At 46.3% G+C, this 16,298-nt stretch overlaps 1 long non-coding RNA gene across 1 annotated transcript; it reads right to left on the bottom strand.

The window, feature by feature from the left end:
- Positions 1 to 2,830: 2,830 nt before the first annotated feature.
- On the bottom strand, positions 2,831 to 15,433 carry LOC140425718 (uncharacterized). The gene is made up of 3 exons (XR_011947947.1): positions 15,301 to 15,433; positions 6,343 to 6,491; positions 2,831 to 6,128 (listed from the first exon to the last, which is right to left on the bottom strand). It is a non-coding gene; the product is annotated as an uncharacterized lncRNA (long non-coding RNA).
- Between the last annotated feature and the right edge of the window lie 865 nt (positions 15,434 to 16,298).

Genomic DNA, 16,298 nt, shown 5'->3' with positions numbered 1-16,298 from the left:
CGAGGGGAAGTCGAAGAGGAGTCTTGTAGCTGTGGGGAAGAAGCTGTTCCTATGTCTGGATGTACTGGTCTTCAGACTTCTGTACCTTCTGCCTGATGGAAGGGTCTGGAAGAAGGCAATGCCTGTGTGGGAGGGTTCTCTGATAATGCTGTCTGCCTTCCTGAGGCAGCGGGAGGTGCAGGATTAGAGCCCATAGCCACAGAATAAGGAGATGCTCATATAAAATGGATTTGAGGAAGAATTTATTCTCTCAAAGAGTGATGAATCTTTGGAATTCTTTACCCCAGGAAGTCTTTTCAAATCGATAGGTTTTTAATCGTCGGAGATTAAGGGTTACGGAGATAAAGCACGAAAGTGGATTTAGTAAGTGTTAGATCAGCCATGATCTTTTAACTGGTGGGGCAGGCTCGAAGGGCTGAATAGCCTACTCCTCTTCCTATTTCTCATGGTCTTATGGTCTTATTTATGAAGAAATAGAATATAAAAGCAGGAACAAAATGTATATATATCCTTGTTTAGATCGCATTGAGAGTACTGAGTGTACTTGTGGTCTTCATGTTACAAAAGAGACATTGAAGTATTGGAGAAAGTGCAGAAACTATTTCCATGAAGAACATTAGCAGAATTGAGAGTTGCAAACGATCAGGAAAGAGTGGGTGGGGCTGTTTTCTCTGGAGGTTTACAATTATGAAAGCATTTGATGGGATGGATGTGGCAAAATTGTTTTAATGTGTGGGTGACTCCAGAACAAGTAATGTCAGATAACCATTAATGGATCAAAGGGGCTTTTCATGGTGGCTTTGTTGCAGTGTTAATGTTAGCCTACTTGCGACAAAGAGATTATTTAAAAAAAAGAAAGGAATTAAGAGGAATTTCTTTATATAGAGTAGTGAAAATGTGACACATTGTGCGGTTGAAGCCGTTTATTGATACATTTAAGGACATCATTGATGCAGATATGAGGGAGAAGGGAGTCGAGGGATAGGGGGCCAGGCTGAGGCGAGGTAATTAGAGAGGGAGGCAGCGCATGTGAATATAAATATTAAAACATCATTATCGGGTCTGTTTCTATCCTGTACATTATAGGTAATTGTACGGAATCTAATTAGTTTGATTCCACTGCTGGACAGTGCCCTCTGCTGACTAGGAGACTGAATTACACCAGGTAGTGTGTGTTAATTTACCCAGGTCGCTAAAGCAAAAAGATCGGAGTTTATGGGTGGGGGCCGCAGTTGGAGGCGGACCACAAGTGCAGGATGGCAAGTTTTCACAGATTAGTGTGGAAATTCTAAAGCTCTGCTCCATCTCTCAGGGTTACAGCATGGGCAGCACGTGGACCCCACTCCCCCTAAATTTCAATCTTCCCGTTTGCACATCACTGTTAGAAACCTCTGAAAGAGTGACATCTTGCTCAATCAGGTGTAACTGGGTTTTTAATGGCAATGTGATGAACTACATTTGATAAGCAACAGAACTGGCTCTGAAAAGATAATTTTATAATCATGGAATGCGACAATGATTAATTAGTGGATTTTAAAGCTAAATATTTGCAGCAAAATAAAATAAGATTTTTTTCAGAATATTTCAGCTCCCAACTTCACCCTATGTGTACGCTCCAACCTTTAAGTTTCTCAAAGGTCTGCTGCCTGCAGTGCCGAGGGCCCGGGTTCGATCCCGGCCCTGGGTCACTGTCCGTGTGGAGTTTGCACATTCTCCCCGTGTCTGCATGGGTTTCACCCCCACAACCCAAAGATGTACAAGTTAGGTGGATTGGCCACGCAAAATTGCCCCTTAATTGAAAAAAGAAAATAATTGGGCACCCTAAACTTATAAAAAAAGAATTTATCAAAAGTCCAGTTTTAAAAAAAATGATGGTCCTGGCGACATTCTCCGCATAGCGACGCTGAAAACGTGAACTGCAATCAGGTGGAGAATCGGGCATCCGGCAAAAATCAAGGTCCGCGCCATGCTCCTGTTTCTCCCTGGTGGCGATAACGAGGTTTGCGCCCTGCGCCGGCAGTGGCATGCAAAACCAGCATTTGCAAGCATTTAAATGTGTTTAGCTTTAGTGCTACTTACATCCTCCTGGCTGCTCACACTGCTGAGCTCTGACTGTGTCTTCTAAATTCTCAGAAGGCCTCTGGTCATCTGGGAGCCTACACAGGCAGTCTCTCTGGACACCCCCATACCCCAGCTGTATCAGCAAGGACCAAGCTCCATTCGGAGTTCACCAGGGGTTGGCACCCCTCAGAAGAGCTGCACCACTGCAGAGGAAGCAGGACAGTGAGGCGGGACGAGAACGGGGTGACCAGAGAACGGGCCACGGGGCCGGGGTGACCCCACCATGGGACGGGCAGGGTGTCCAGGCACAGACCGCCATTGCCTTGGTCTGCAGGGCAGCAATCTTGCTGCGCATGCCACTCACTACCCACCTTGGCCCTCTGGAACTCCGCCACATCATGCTGTGACAGTGCCACCAACTTTTGGATTTGTGCCATATCAGCCAGTGATTGCACATCTCCCTCTGGGACTGGGCCACCTCCCTCTGTGTCTGTGCCATGTGGCCAGTGCCCAGGCAATGCCGCCGCCGGTCTCAATTAGGACCCGCTGTGAATGGGCCACACTCAGGAGTGCTGCTGCAATGTCCAGGTGGCTCTGGTGAATGGCTGCCTGTGGCCAGGGTTGTGGGCCAGGGTTTAGAGAACCCCAAAGTGTATCATGGAGTTCACCTGACCCACAACTTTTAATAGATTGTGGTATGGGGAGCACATGGCCCACTCTACAGGTGTGGTACAGCAGAAATGGAAAAGTAATTTTTAAAGCAAAACAATGTTTATTCTATGAACTCAAGTTAACCTTTTTGAAACAAACAGTGACCGTCTTAGCAACCATTAATTCAAATACAACTCCCAAAGAATGCAACACTAAGTAATCCATAAGCTGTCCTTTTAACATCCAGAAGACTTTAAAAAAACCTTTAAACAGAAGCACATTAGGTTTACATTCACTTCTGAGATCAATTATAATTCTGAATTCACCAAATTATCAAGAGATAGTCTTTTGATGGCAGAGAGAACAGGAGTACACCTGCTTAGTCTGGCTTCAGCTCCAACACTGAAAACGAAACTCCCACCTCCGATCCAGCTATATCATTACCCAAGATAAACTGTATTCATGGACAAGAGAGTTTCTCTATTACTCCTACTATCACTTCGCCACTCTTCACTGGACTTTCCAACCTTACCTTATATAATTGAACACTACGCCTCTCACCCTGAATTCCACATATTACCACCTTTTCTGGCAACATTCTTCCCAAACTACAGAACTCCTCACCTCTTACCATTAAAGATTGACTAGCTCCTGTATCTCTTAAAATTGTGACTCCTTTACCTGCTCCTCCTGATACACATGAGTAAACTTTACCCACACAAGTAAATTCTTTAAAGGCATCTAACACCTTCTTATCAATCACCTCTTGATCTGGCTGTACAATCTTTTGCAGCTCCTTCGCTTCACTTGGGCTTTCCGTTACCACTTTAACAAACCCCACTGTCTTCTCCTGTTTTACAACATCAGCCTTCCCAGTGCTTTTCTTCAACCTCCAACACTGTGACTTTACATGGCCTAGTTTATTACAGTGAAAACATTTGAAACTTTTAATTTCTCTTCCACCCTCCTGGATTTCTTTTTTAATCTGAGGTACACGCTCCTTATTATCTCCCATCAGGTCACCTTTCCCTTTACCACTTGAGTATTTCTCATGTCCCCGGCTTCTATCCCTCACAGGCTGAAACTGATGTCGGAAACCAAGCTTTGATTTATGAACTAATTCATAATCACCTGCCATTTCTACTGCTAATCTCGCAGCTTTAACCCTCTGCTCTTACACATGAGTTCTCACTACAGCAAGAATTGAATTTTTAAACTCCTCCAAAAGTATAATTTCTCTGAGAGCTTCATACGTTTGGTCTATTTTCAAAGCCCTTATCCACCTATCAAAATTACTCTGTTTGATCCTTTCAAACTCCATGTATGTTTGACCAAATTCTTTCCTTAAATTTCTAAACCTTTATCTGTAGGCTTCAGGCACTAGTTCATATGCATCTAAGATGGATTTTTTCACCTCCTCAGTTGTCCCAGATACCTTCTTCGGTAATGATGCAAACACTTCACTAGCCCTACCTATCAGCTTTGTTTGAATCAGTAATACCCACATGTCCTGTGGCCATTTCACTTGTTTAGCTACCTTCTCAAATGAAATGAAAAATGCTTCCACCTCCTTCTCATCAAACCTTGGCAATGCTTGGACATATTTAAATAGATCCCCACCAAGCCTTTGACTATGACGCACTATCTCACTATCCTCATCACTATCATCCAACTGTACGTGTCCCTTTACGTCTGCCAATTTTAACTGACTGTTATGTTTCATAGCCATTTTCCCTTTCCTCTCTATCTCTTTCTTTTTGTTCTGCTAGGGCTATTCTTTCTTTGTTTCTTTCTTCTCTCTCCTTTTCTTTTTCCCTGATCTGTATCTCCCTTTCTCGTTCTTTTTCTCTCATTGCATATTCAAGCTGCTTTAATTCTTTTTCATGTTCAAGTTGCTTAATCTGCAACTGGATCTTTGCCATTTCCAATGAGTCAGACTGTATCTCAGGCAATTTTAAATGCTCAGCTACCGCGGTAAGTACCTCACCTTTCCGCATTTTGTCAGGTAATGTTAACTGCAATGTTTTTGTCAAATCTAATAGTCTTCTTTTAGTCTCTGTCTGTAAGGTACTCTGTGTGACCGTCTCGGCCCCCACAAACCTCAGAGCATCTGAAAGAGCCATTGTCCACAACACACTCCCTACTTAAACTAAAATACCACACCTGAAAAGCAACCACAATATGATCACCCCTCACTGTCTTTAAGTTCACTAAGCCAATCCAATAGATAGACTTTTATCCCCCTCGAGCCCCCAATTTGTTATGGGCCAGGGTTTAGAGAACCCCAAAGTTTATCATGGAGTTCACCTGACCCACAACCTTTAATAGATTGTGGTATGGGGAGCACACGGCACCACTCTACAGGTGTGGTTCAGCAGAAATGGTAAAATATTTTTAAAAGCAAAACAATGTTTATTCTATGAACTCAAGTTAACCTTTTTAAAACATACAGTGAACATCTTAGCAACCATCAATTCAAATATAACCCCCAAAGAATACAACACTATGTAATCCTTAAGCTGTCCTTTTAACATCCATAAGACTTTAAAAAAAAACTTTTAACAGAAGCACATCAGGTTAAAGTCACTACTGAGAGCAGTTATTAGTTTTAAATCACCAAAGAATCGATTTACAGTCTTTCGATTACAGAGAAAGAGACTATTATATCTTCTGGTCTGGCTGTGACTGCAGCTATCCAGTTCTGAAAACAAAACTAAAACACACCCTGCAGTAAACAGCCTAAAACAAAAGTAAAAAGCTGACAGAAAGCCCAGCTCCACCCACACTCTAACATCACTGATAAACACCCATTTCTTAAAGGTACAATTCTTAAACACCCATTTCTTGAAGGTATTGTCACATGACAAAGGGCAGCACTCTCCTGGGCCTCGGCACCGCCTGCACAGAAAGCCCCATGGCCAAAACCTTTGCCTCCAAGGCCTCCACAGCAGGCGCCACCCATGTGGTGTTGGAACGCATGGTCGGCACAATCTCCTGCTCCTGCAACTGCATCTGCAGGCGCTGGATGGTTGCCAACAACCCCTAATGTAATCCCTGTTTCTGTGACTGTATCTCCACAATAGATGAGACCAGCCGTTCCAGAAACCCGAAACCCATCTGAACGGTCCACCTGATGTACTGGAGCATGTGTGTGGTGCGCACATGTGTGAGGCCAGGAGCCTCTTCACTAAAGTGCCCAACTGAGATGAATGTCGCTGGGATGGTAGAGGGTGTTGGAGACAGCTGTGACGGAAAACGGTGTCTTCCCCGGACTCGAGCTCCAGGGTGTCACGGGATGTGAGTCATGGGCTCCTGTTGCTGTCCATGTCCTCATCCTCTCTGCTCTCCACTTGTGGTTCTGGTTGGGGTTGGAGGCAGGGGATACCCAGAAGGGCCCACACCATCATTAGCAGCTCCTGCAAAACACAAGGCAAGACACATGATTGCATTGCGGGTCGCGTGGGGGTGAGGGGGGAGGGGGAGAGTAGGGGTGGCAGTGTGTGCGGGTAGGGCTGTGTGCGGGGGGAGATGGTAGTGGAGGGAGGGGTGGAGGAGTAGTGTGGGTGACGGTGATGGGGATGACACACGTGCCATGGGGAATTGCAACTCAGCGGAGTCTCACTTCCTCACCTGATGCCGACCTCCGGCTCGGCGACTGCCCTCTCTCCGGGCCCACCGACCACATCCAGGACCCTCTCTTCCACTGTGGTTAGGGTCTGTAGGTCTGGCGCTCCACCTCCATTCCACTCCCTCTCATGGGAATTATGAGTTGCCTTCACCTGGGGGGGCAACATAAAACGCACAGTGTTAGACAGTCTGAAACATGCAGCCCAGAGGGTGGTTAGCTGGTGGCTTCAGTGGCCAGGACACCTAGCCGTGGTGGCCGGTATGGGTGCCGGCATGTGCTGCAGGGTGGGGATTCGCCCGCCCTCCGAATGGGAGGGGATAGGGTTAGGAGTGTGTTGTGTAGCCATCTGGGGTGGTCACGTCCCGATTACAAAATGGACACTTGCAAAGAATGCAGGGAATATTGGACACTACCGAAAAAGCAAGCAGGTGCAAGGTCTATCTGTTGCTAGAGCCTTAGCTCTCCGTTAGGACCGGTACTGCAGAACCATCTACATACTAATGAGCCATCCCCGGGAACAAAAGGCAACAGTTAGATAAACAATGCTAAGCCAGACATCCTGGCCCCAGAGGAGACTAAAACAAAGCAGCCCAACGGCCACCTAGGACACGCCCAGCAACCCAGCAACCCACCCTTCTATTGGAGGAAAGTCGATGAGAACAATTGGGAAATGGGCCAATTAAATGGGGCCAAGTTCAAGGCCCGCCCAAAAGTGCGCAAAGCCTTTTTGGGATATAAAAAGGATTCCCCAAGAGAGGATCGCTCTCTTGGCTTTGGCTCTCAGCGAGTAGAGACCCGCCAAAGCTACACCAGACCAAGTAAGTTCCAAGTCAATGCACGCCACGAGATAGACGCTCCTAGTTGCTACCCTGTAAACAGCTCAACCCAGCAGCTTCAGAAGCAAGCAACGGCCATTGTTCCTCTGGCTGAGTGGGCACCCGAAGCTAAGTTTAGTAATAGTGATAGTTTAGGTTGTAGAGTTTATGCATGAGTAGATTTGACTGTGTGTAAATAAATGAGCATTGCTTTGAACTTACTAACTGGTGTATCGAGTCATTGATCAGTATTCGGTTTTGAACCTTGTGGCGGTGTCAAAAGGTACCAGGCGACTCTTGAGCAAACGTAATTAAACAGAGCCAAATTAAAAGACAAAGCAAGTTAGCAACAGTTGGATGGGGGTTGGTGCCAGAGGCACAGTGCTGCCTACTCACCCTGGCCGCCCTGAGGAGGTCATGCAGATTTTACTGCACTGCTGGTCGGTCCTTATTGTGTTACCCACGCTGCTCACGACCTCTGCTATCTGCGTCGAGGCATGGCTAACGGCGGCAGCTGGCAGCCTGCTTCCCACCCTGGGGTACAGGGTCACCCAACTCTCCTCCACAGCATCTAGCAGAGTCTCCAGTTCAGCTGCCGCTCACCTTGTTGCCATCTTGTTGGCCGGGATGGTGTGTGTGAGGAGTGCAGTGTGTATATGAAGCTGTAGCTTGTCAGCTTCCTGATTGTCAATTCCAAACACGGCACCATTTCCCATTGGAGTTGATCATGTTCCACGCGGCGCCGGTGCTAACCCTTAATGGTTGGCGAATTGTGCTGGGGCGGCACCAGTTTTGCTGTTGTAGAAATCCACTAATCCTGGCCCAGCGTCAACACTTAGCCTCAGGAATGGAGAATCCGGCTCTTCGTACTTTATAGGCGGGATTTTCCTTTCCCCACGCCGGTGGGAAAAACAGCGCCAACGGCTCCGGCGTCAACAGGCCACCAAGGTGAGGAATTCTCACCTGTCTCAGGGGCTAGGTGGACGCCAGGGTAGTTGGCGCCCCTCCAGCCAACGCCAAAGGGACAGCGCGAGTTCGTGCACACGCCGAAGGGCCGGCGTGATCTCACGCATGCGCGGAACCGCCGGCGTGTTTTGGCGCATGCGGTTCCCTTCTCCGCGTCGGCCATGGCGGAGCCCTACAGGGGCCAGCGCGGAAGGAAGGAGTGCCGCCACGGCACAGGCCCACCCGCAGATCGGTGGGCCCCGATCGCGGGCCAGGCCACCGTGGGGGGCCCCCCCAGGGGTTGGACCCCCTGCACCTCCCTGAGGACCGCCCCAGCTGACTTACCTGCCAGGTCCTGCCGTGTGGGACCACGTGTAACCCACGCCAGCAGGACTGGCCAAAAACGGACGGCCGCTCAGCCCATCGTGGTCCGGAGAATTGTCTGGGGGCCCGCTGCCAACGGCCCCCGACCGCCGTGGTGTGAATGGTGCCCCCGCCAGAAAAACAGTGCCGGAGAATATGGCAGCCGGCGTCTGGGTGGCGGGGCGGGATTCGCGCCGCCCCCTGGGGATTCTCCGACCCAGCAGGGGGTCGGAGAATCCTGCCTCATGTTTTTCATGTTTGGGGTGTGGATGTGCTCGCAACACCTTTGTTTAAATTTGAAGGTTTTCTGTTATTCAGTCTTTCTTTTTTTAAATCAGTTTATTGTTCCCTTCCTCTTTTCACCATTGTTGTTGGGAGTGATAATTGAACACTAATGTGATGTTGTAAACTAGGTAAGGTTTTATTTTTCAGTCGGGAGTCTCCCTGCTAACAAAGGGGTTAAATAACAGAAGCAGAGATAGAGGGTTTTCTGCAGCTCTTCACAATAGTCTGTGAGAATGAACTTAGAACATAGAACATAGAACATAGAACAATACAGCGCAGTACAGGCCCTTCGGCCCACGATGTTGCACCGAAACAAAAGCCATCTAACCTACACTATGCCATTATCATCCATATGTTTATCCAATAAACTTTTAAATGCCCTCAATGTTGGCGAGTTCACTACTGTAGCAGGTAGGGCATTCCACGGCCTCACTACTCTTTGCGTAAAGAACCTACCTCTGACCTCTGTCCTATATCTATTACCCCTCAGTTTAAAGTTATGTCCCCTCGTGCCAGCCATATCCATCCGCGGGAGAAGGCTCTCACTGTCCACCCTATCCAACCCCCTGATCATTTTGTATGCCTCTATTAAGTCTCCCCTTAACCTTCTTCTCTCCAACGAAAACAACATCAAGTCCATCAGCCTTTCCTCATAAGATTTTCCCTCCATACCAGGCAACATCCTGGTAAATCTCCTCTGCACCCGCTCCAAAGCCTCCACGTCCTTCCTATAATGCGGTGACCAGAACTGTACGCAATACTCCAAATGCGGCCGTACCAGAGTTCTGTACAGCTGCAACATGACCTCCCGACACCGGAACTCAATCCCTCTACCAATAAAGGCCAACACTCCATAGGCCTTCTTTACAACCCTATCAACCTGGGTGGCAACTTTCAGGGATCTATGTACGTGGACACCTAGATCCCTCTGCTCATCCACACTTTCAAGAACTTTACCATTAGCCAAATATTCCGCATTCCTGTTATTCCTTCCAAAGTGAATCACCTCACACTTCTCTACATTAAACTCCATTTGCCACCTCTCAGCCCAGCTCTGCAGCTTATCTATATCCCTCTGTAACCTGCTACATCCTTCCACACTATCGACAACACCACCGACTTTAGTATCGTCTGCAAATTTACTCACCCACCCTTCTGCGCCTTCCTCTAGGTCATTGATAAAAATGACAAACAGCAACGGCCCCAGAACAGATCCTTGTGGTACTCCACTTGTGACTGTACTCCATTCTGAACATTTCCCATCAACCACCACCCTCTGTCTTCTTTCAGCTAGCCAATTTCTGATCCACATCTCTAAATCACCCTCAATCCCCAGCCTCCGTATTTTTTGCAATAGCCTACCGTGGGGAACCTTATCAAACGCTTTGCTGAAATCCATATACACCACATCAACTGCTCTACCCTCGTCTACCTGTTCAGTCACCTTCTCAAATAACTCAATAAGGTTTGTGAGGCACGACCTACCCTTCACAAAGCCATGCTGACTATCCCTGATCATATTATTCCTATCTAGATGATTATAAATCTTGTCTCTTATAATCCCCTCCAAGACTTTACCCACTACAGACGTGAGGCTCACCGGTCTATAGTTGCCGGGGTTGTCTCTGCTCCCCTTTTTGAACAAAGGGACCACATTTGCTGTCCTCCAGTCCTCTGGCACTATTCCTGTAGCCAATGATGACATAAAAATCAAAGCCAAAGGTCCAGCAATCTCTTCCCTGGCCTCTATACTAGAGAGTATAGTTAGTTATTTTTTGTTGACTGTAGATTTTGGGTAGGGGTATTGTTTTTTATGTTTCAATGTGGCATTGTTGAGGTGCGGGGGGTGGAAGGGGTTTTGGTGTTAGTTTTCCTGTGGTCGTGTCACCTCTGTATGTATCGTGAATGTCCATTGGTCGTGTCCTATCTAACTGATCTATTGGTTGATTGTGTGTGTGTGATGTCTCTGGTGCTCCCTCTAGTGTCTAGCTAGCCTACATGTATTTACATTACCCCTTGTGTATTTACAGTGATGCACATCATCACAGCCAGAAGGTGGGATTTTCTGTCATCCTGAGAGGTAGCAGTTTCAGGCACTGCTATGCCATTAGACCCTGAATCTCTACCTCCATTGATCAGCAGGATGGTTTATCTAAAGATCACTATTAGATCCAGAAAGGTGGCACCCTGGTCTTGAAAGCAGCTTTATAAGATGCCGTTTACCCTCTCCTCCATTGACACTAGATCTGCGGTTTGTGTTTTCATTTGGAGGTGGAGATACCGACAACCCCATGGCTACTTTTTGGCATCTGCTACAGATTCCAATAAAGTCCCAATACGTTCCATAGGTGAGTTCAGTAAAGAGAAAGCTTCCCTGGTATTGCTACAAATGAGAGCTGGAGACTTATGAATCACACCCATTGCCATACATCCTTAGAGACTTTCCTCAGAATCTGGACACAGCTGCAGCGTTCTTTGTTCAGTTGTCTTTTCAGGCAACTAACCATGAGCCTTAGGACCCAATGGGAAAATCTGCCTGTTCCCGGGTGGCAGGAGTGGAGGCTGGAAAGGCCACACTGCATGGAATGGAGTTAGCCTCCCTGTGGCATACTGAAAGGTTATCCGAGGCAGAGGGTTCATCCTCCAAGGAAGGAGCTGTCTGCAGCCGAGACTATGGGTGGGATTCTCCCCTAACCGGCAGGGCGGGCCGAAAACGGACGGCCACTTGGCCCATCGTGGGGCGGAGAATCGGCGGAGGGGCCGCTGCCAACAGCCCCTGACCAGCACGACGTGATTCCCGCCCGCGCCGAAAAACCGACGGCGGAGAATCCGGCAGCCAGCGTCGGGGCGGCAGGGCGGGATTCACGCCGCCCCCCCCCCCCCACCGATTCTCTGGCCCGGCGGATGGTCGGAGAATCCTGCTCTATATTCATTGCCCAAACGGTGGTGACGGAGGGGTTTCTTCTCTGATCAGAGGGGCCTGCCGGCTTGGTCCCTCTGCAAATAATTTAATGATTTCACTCCTCTGAGGAATGCTCCATATTGGTGTGCTGTCATGTTTCCCCACCTGCCTCAGCAGCTCCAACCTCACTCGGTGGGGCTTCCCAGGCTCTAGAGCCGCCACCCCTGTGATTGGGCAAACTTGGAGGTGACCAATTAGGAGTCTGCCTCCAGGAAATTTGCTTCTCTGTTCTGGATCCCGACACGTGCGGGCTCAAAATCCCCATTGGTCCTGATGGTGCGGTCCTGAAACCAGTGGGCAAATCATTGGCAGCCTGTTCTCTAGCCTCCTCAGGGAAGGTGGCACACAATACCAATTTATGTGTGGGTGGTAAATCGAAAGGTTACCCCACAGTTCCAGTCACCGGTACACTAGCAGCATAAAGAGCGTTCGAGAAAGTAGAAAGCCTGGTTTGAAAGTGGATTATTGGCACTCACATAGGTCAGAACCATTCTACCAGTAAAGACCCATCAACGTGTTCTGTGGGACCTGGACCAATCAAGTTTAGAATAGTCTTACTGACAGGAGGGGGTTTAATTTAAAACAAAGTTCCGACTACTCTCCTCTCCGCCCGTCCGTAAACAGAAAGGTATTTTTGATTTTCCCTAACTCTTCAGTTTTGAGATAGGATATAATCGGAGGCTTGGTTTATTTTACACACACTCAAATGCGGAGTGTGGGTATCACTACGTAGCCCCCAGTACATTCACACAATAAAAGAGAGAAAGGGAAAAAAAGAGGTTCACGGCACAGACCACAGGCATAAATAATAACTATTGCTTCAGGTGGGTCCAGAGTCTGGGCTCAACAGTCCAATTGTGCATTCCCTCAGAGAGATTAGCAGGCTGAAGCTAATGTGGAAAGATCCAATTTTCCAGTAGCATGACTTCCACAATGGGAGAAAGATGTAGAGATGAATTGGTCTTGCTGTAGACACTGGTACAGATGTTCAGACATTCCAGTCGGAACAGAGTAGATGAGGGCCAGGCAATTTAAACCTGAACCTTTGTTAGTGTAAGATGGCAAACCATCTCCTTTAGCTTCACAAGGCGATATTACATATTGTAGCATGCTGTGGGGTGAGAGTGGGGTCAAGTGACATAATTCCCACTTCTTTTGCTTAGTTTGGACAAAGGATATGTATTCCTGATCTGGATTCTTGAGATGGTTAACGCTTCATTCAGTAGTAAGTTTACCAAAGGAGTCAAGTTCCTTTATCTTCACAGATGGATCATCCCCATTAGCCAGTCTTTAGCTTCAGAAATATAAAGTGGCCTTTGTGCATTTCGTTGGAAATTGGAGTTCTGTGGTCACAGGGGACATTAGCACTTCTTTAGAGATAACGAGGTTGCTGTGGTTTTTTGAAGGCTAGAAACCCCTTTTGCGTGAGTCATAGCCAGTCATGGCTTCAAAGCCCTTGCCCATTATATATGTTTTCATAATTTTACAATGTAGCCAGGATGATATAGATATTTATATATATTTTTTGACAAGTCTTCTTGGCATGACAATAGATTCATCAAATCATTAATACAATGCCAAATCTTCCCAGCAGTGGGAATGTGTAACATCTGCTGAAATATTCCCTGTTTGTGTGTATGTGAGGGGAGTTGGAGATCATTTATTTTTATTTACATTCTAGGTTACTGAACAACATGGTAAATGAAGGCTGAATTAAAATTGGCTTATAACATTGAAATTCAGAGCAGCACGGTGGCGCAGTGGTTGCCACTGCTGCCTCACGGCGCCGAGGTCCCAGGTTCGATCCCGGCTCTGGGTCACTGTCCGTGTGGAGTTTGCACATTCTCCGCGTGTTTGCGTGGGTTTCGCCCCCACAACCCAAAGATGCGCATGCTAGGTGAATTGGCCCCTTAATTAGAAGCAATAAATTGGGTACTCTAAATTAAAAAACAAATAAAATTGAAATTCTCCATTTCAATGTGAAGTGCCACTTTAATAAGCATATAATCAATAAACTGTAACTATAAACAGCAATGAGGGAAATTGACGAGCTGGTCCAGAAACAATACATCAATATTAACACTGCAGTAAGCATCGACCTAAAAAATTTTATTTCCCCAATTCTAGAGCATGTGGTTTACAATTTAGAATGGAAAATTTGAACTGCAAAACTATCAGTTTCATTTTTTCATTTATACGTAGATTACAAAATGCTATATTGCATATGCTTTATTTAGTGTTCAACCTCTGCTACGATTAAATGAGACATCAAGTTGCTGGGTGTCTGTCGCATCCTCTTGCGATTGTGGTAAGACAATGCTTAACTCTACCATTGGTTTTGAACATCCTCTGCTGTGGGGGCTTGCCTACTTTCCAGCATAGTTACTGCCACTTAGAATCAGAGAGATGGCTCAAGATGTTCCATGGCCCTGAGAGATGATAGCTTTGTCTGTGCCTACGCTACATTGATCCTGCTGTTGAGTAACCTTTCATTTGCACCCTTGTTTCCGAGCCCCTCTATGACCTTGCCCTTCCTATATCCAAGGATACTGTGATGGTCCATAACCAAAGATGGGAGATGGTGGTCTACTGATAACGTCACTGGACTTGTAATCCAGAGGCCCAGGTTAATGTTCTGGGCAAAGGGTTCAAATCCCACCAAGGCAGCTGTGGAATTTAAATTCAATTAGTCTGGAATTGAGATGCTAACTTCAGTAATGGTAGCCATGAAACCATTGTTGACTGTTATAAAAACCAATCCAGGTCACAAATGTCCTTTAGGGAAGGAAATCTGCCGTCCTTACCTGCTCTGGCCTACATCTGATTCCGATCCACAACAATGTGGCCGACTGCTAACTGCCCCTTAAATGATGATACCATTCAAGGGCAATTAGGGATGGGCAACAAATGCTGGCCTTGCCAGCGATGCCCACATCCCTTGAAAGAATCATTTTTAAAAATTCTAGACTCTGGTGCGCACATGAAACAATATTTATTTTCTCTGTGGTCTCTGCATTGCAAATCTTTCTTTTCCCTCTCCCACTTTTACAGTATGAATGCAAAGGAGACAACATTGTAATCCTCCTTCTGCATTTTGAGCACGTGCAAATAAGCCAACCCTTTGAGTTCATCCTATCTCGTGTTTGCTGTGGGGTTATCTATAGAAACTGGATCACACCAAACCAGAGGGCATTGGCCACTTGGAGAGGGGGAAGCAAATCAAAACTCCTTTCTGTTCACAGGCAGGTGGTCAGGGGAAACATTAGTGCTGTTTAAATTAACCCGCCTCCTGTCCGTAACAACAACATGGGGGAATTGATGAAACAGGAGTTCCTGCTCAGGTGCTGGGTATATGTGTATGGACATTAGGGGCTGAATTTGGACCTGACAATGGGACTACTTGGCTGCTGGTAAAATCCAGACAGAGATAAAGACAAGTTTCAGCTCAGTCGTATGTTTATTGCCCCCTTTAAAGTCACTATCAAGACTGACTTGTGGAGTGCCTGTTGCATATGAAACTCTATCCCAACAAATAAACAAACCCCTTAGTGGGGGAGAAATTTAGGAGGAGAAAAGAATTGTTTGCTCACCTCATTGTGTTCCTCCTCCAGTGAAGCTGCCTTATGGCACTAATAACTGCAACAAAAGATTTTACTTTCAGAGCAATTGTTCCCTGCTCATTTAATTACTCCGGAGTACACATTTCCACTCCACAGTATCATGGCTAAATGTTGAACACTGCATGAAAGTACAGCATCCTTTACATTAAGGAGGAAGCCCTTTCCTGATCTCTGCAGAAGAATAGATATAATTTGTTCATGTGACTGAGGCCCAGTGAGTTTATCTTGATTGGGCGGAAATGCTCGAATGCAGAAGTCATGAATATGGCTTTTCCTTCAAGTCCTTCATTAAAAGGCAATTCAGAGAACAGAACAGATAAAAATCTTAATAAATTGTGTGTGGGTGGAGGAATGGGGAATACCTAACAAATTCGATGCACCTCATTCCAGTATATCAGTTACTGGGGATTTTCCACTTTGCTTCAACCCTTTCTATTCAGCTCTGATAAGGCTTTTACAATCAGGAACTATTTCAACAAGGATTTAAGCCCTCCTGAAAAAGTACACTTGTTCGAAAGACTGTCAAATATATTTCCGCAAATTTAACAACCTGAGGTTAAGCTAAATTATCAGTTGAAGTTTCTTTAAAGACGCCACCATTGCAATTGCTGATGGACACCTTATCTGGGGGAAAGCTGCTGTTGCAGTTTTAGACAGTTTCCTGTCTGTTATTTATAATACCTATTGACTTCCCCTTCTGTGTAAAGGCGCAAAGATATGCATCTGCCTGAAATTTCCTCCACAAAACAACTCGGAGAGAGACAAAAGCAAAAAGCTTCATGGCAACAATTGTTTTAGTTGGGTGGAAATAGGCCGAGAAGACCTTTGATTCTAATCATTTGCTCCTCGGTATTTTAACTCATGGGTCTGTAGATTTATCTATTGTGTGCAGTTGTAATATTCGTCAAATAGACAACACCTGCAACATAAAGTGACGCTCTTGGTGCACATATTTAAATGCATGGTAC

Source organism: Scyliorhinus torazame, chromosome 6 (assembly GCF_047496885.1).
Source record: "Scyliorhinus torazame isolate Kashiwa2021f chromosome 6, sScyTor2.1, whole genome shotgun sequence".
Classification (NCBI taxonomy): domain Eukaryota; kingdom Metazoa; phylum Chordata; class Chondrichthyes; order Carcharhiniformes; family Scyliorhinidae; genus Scyliorhinus; species Scyliorhinus torazame.
Note: the sequence above shows the minus strand (reverse complement) of the source record. Positions and strands in the feature narration are given on the sequence as shown.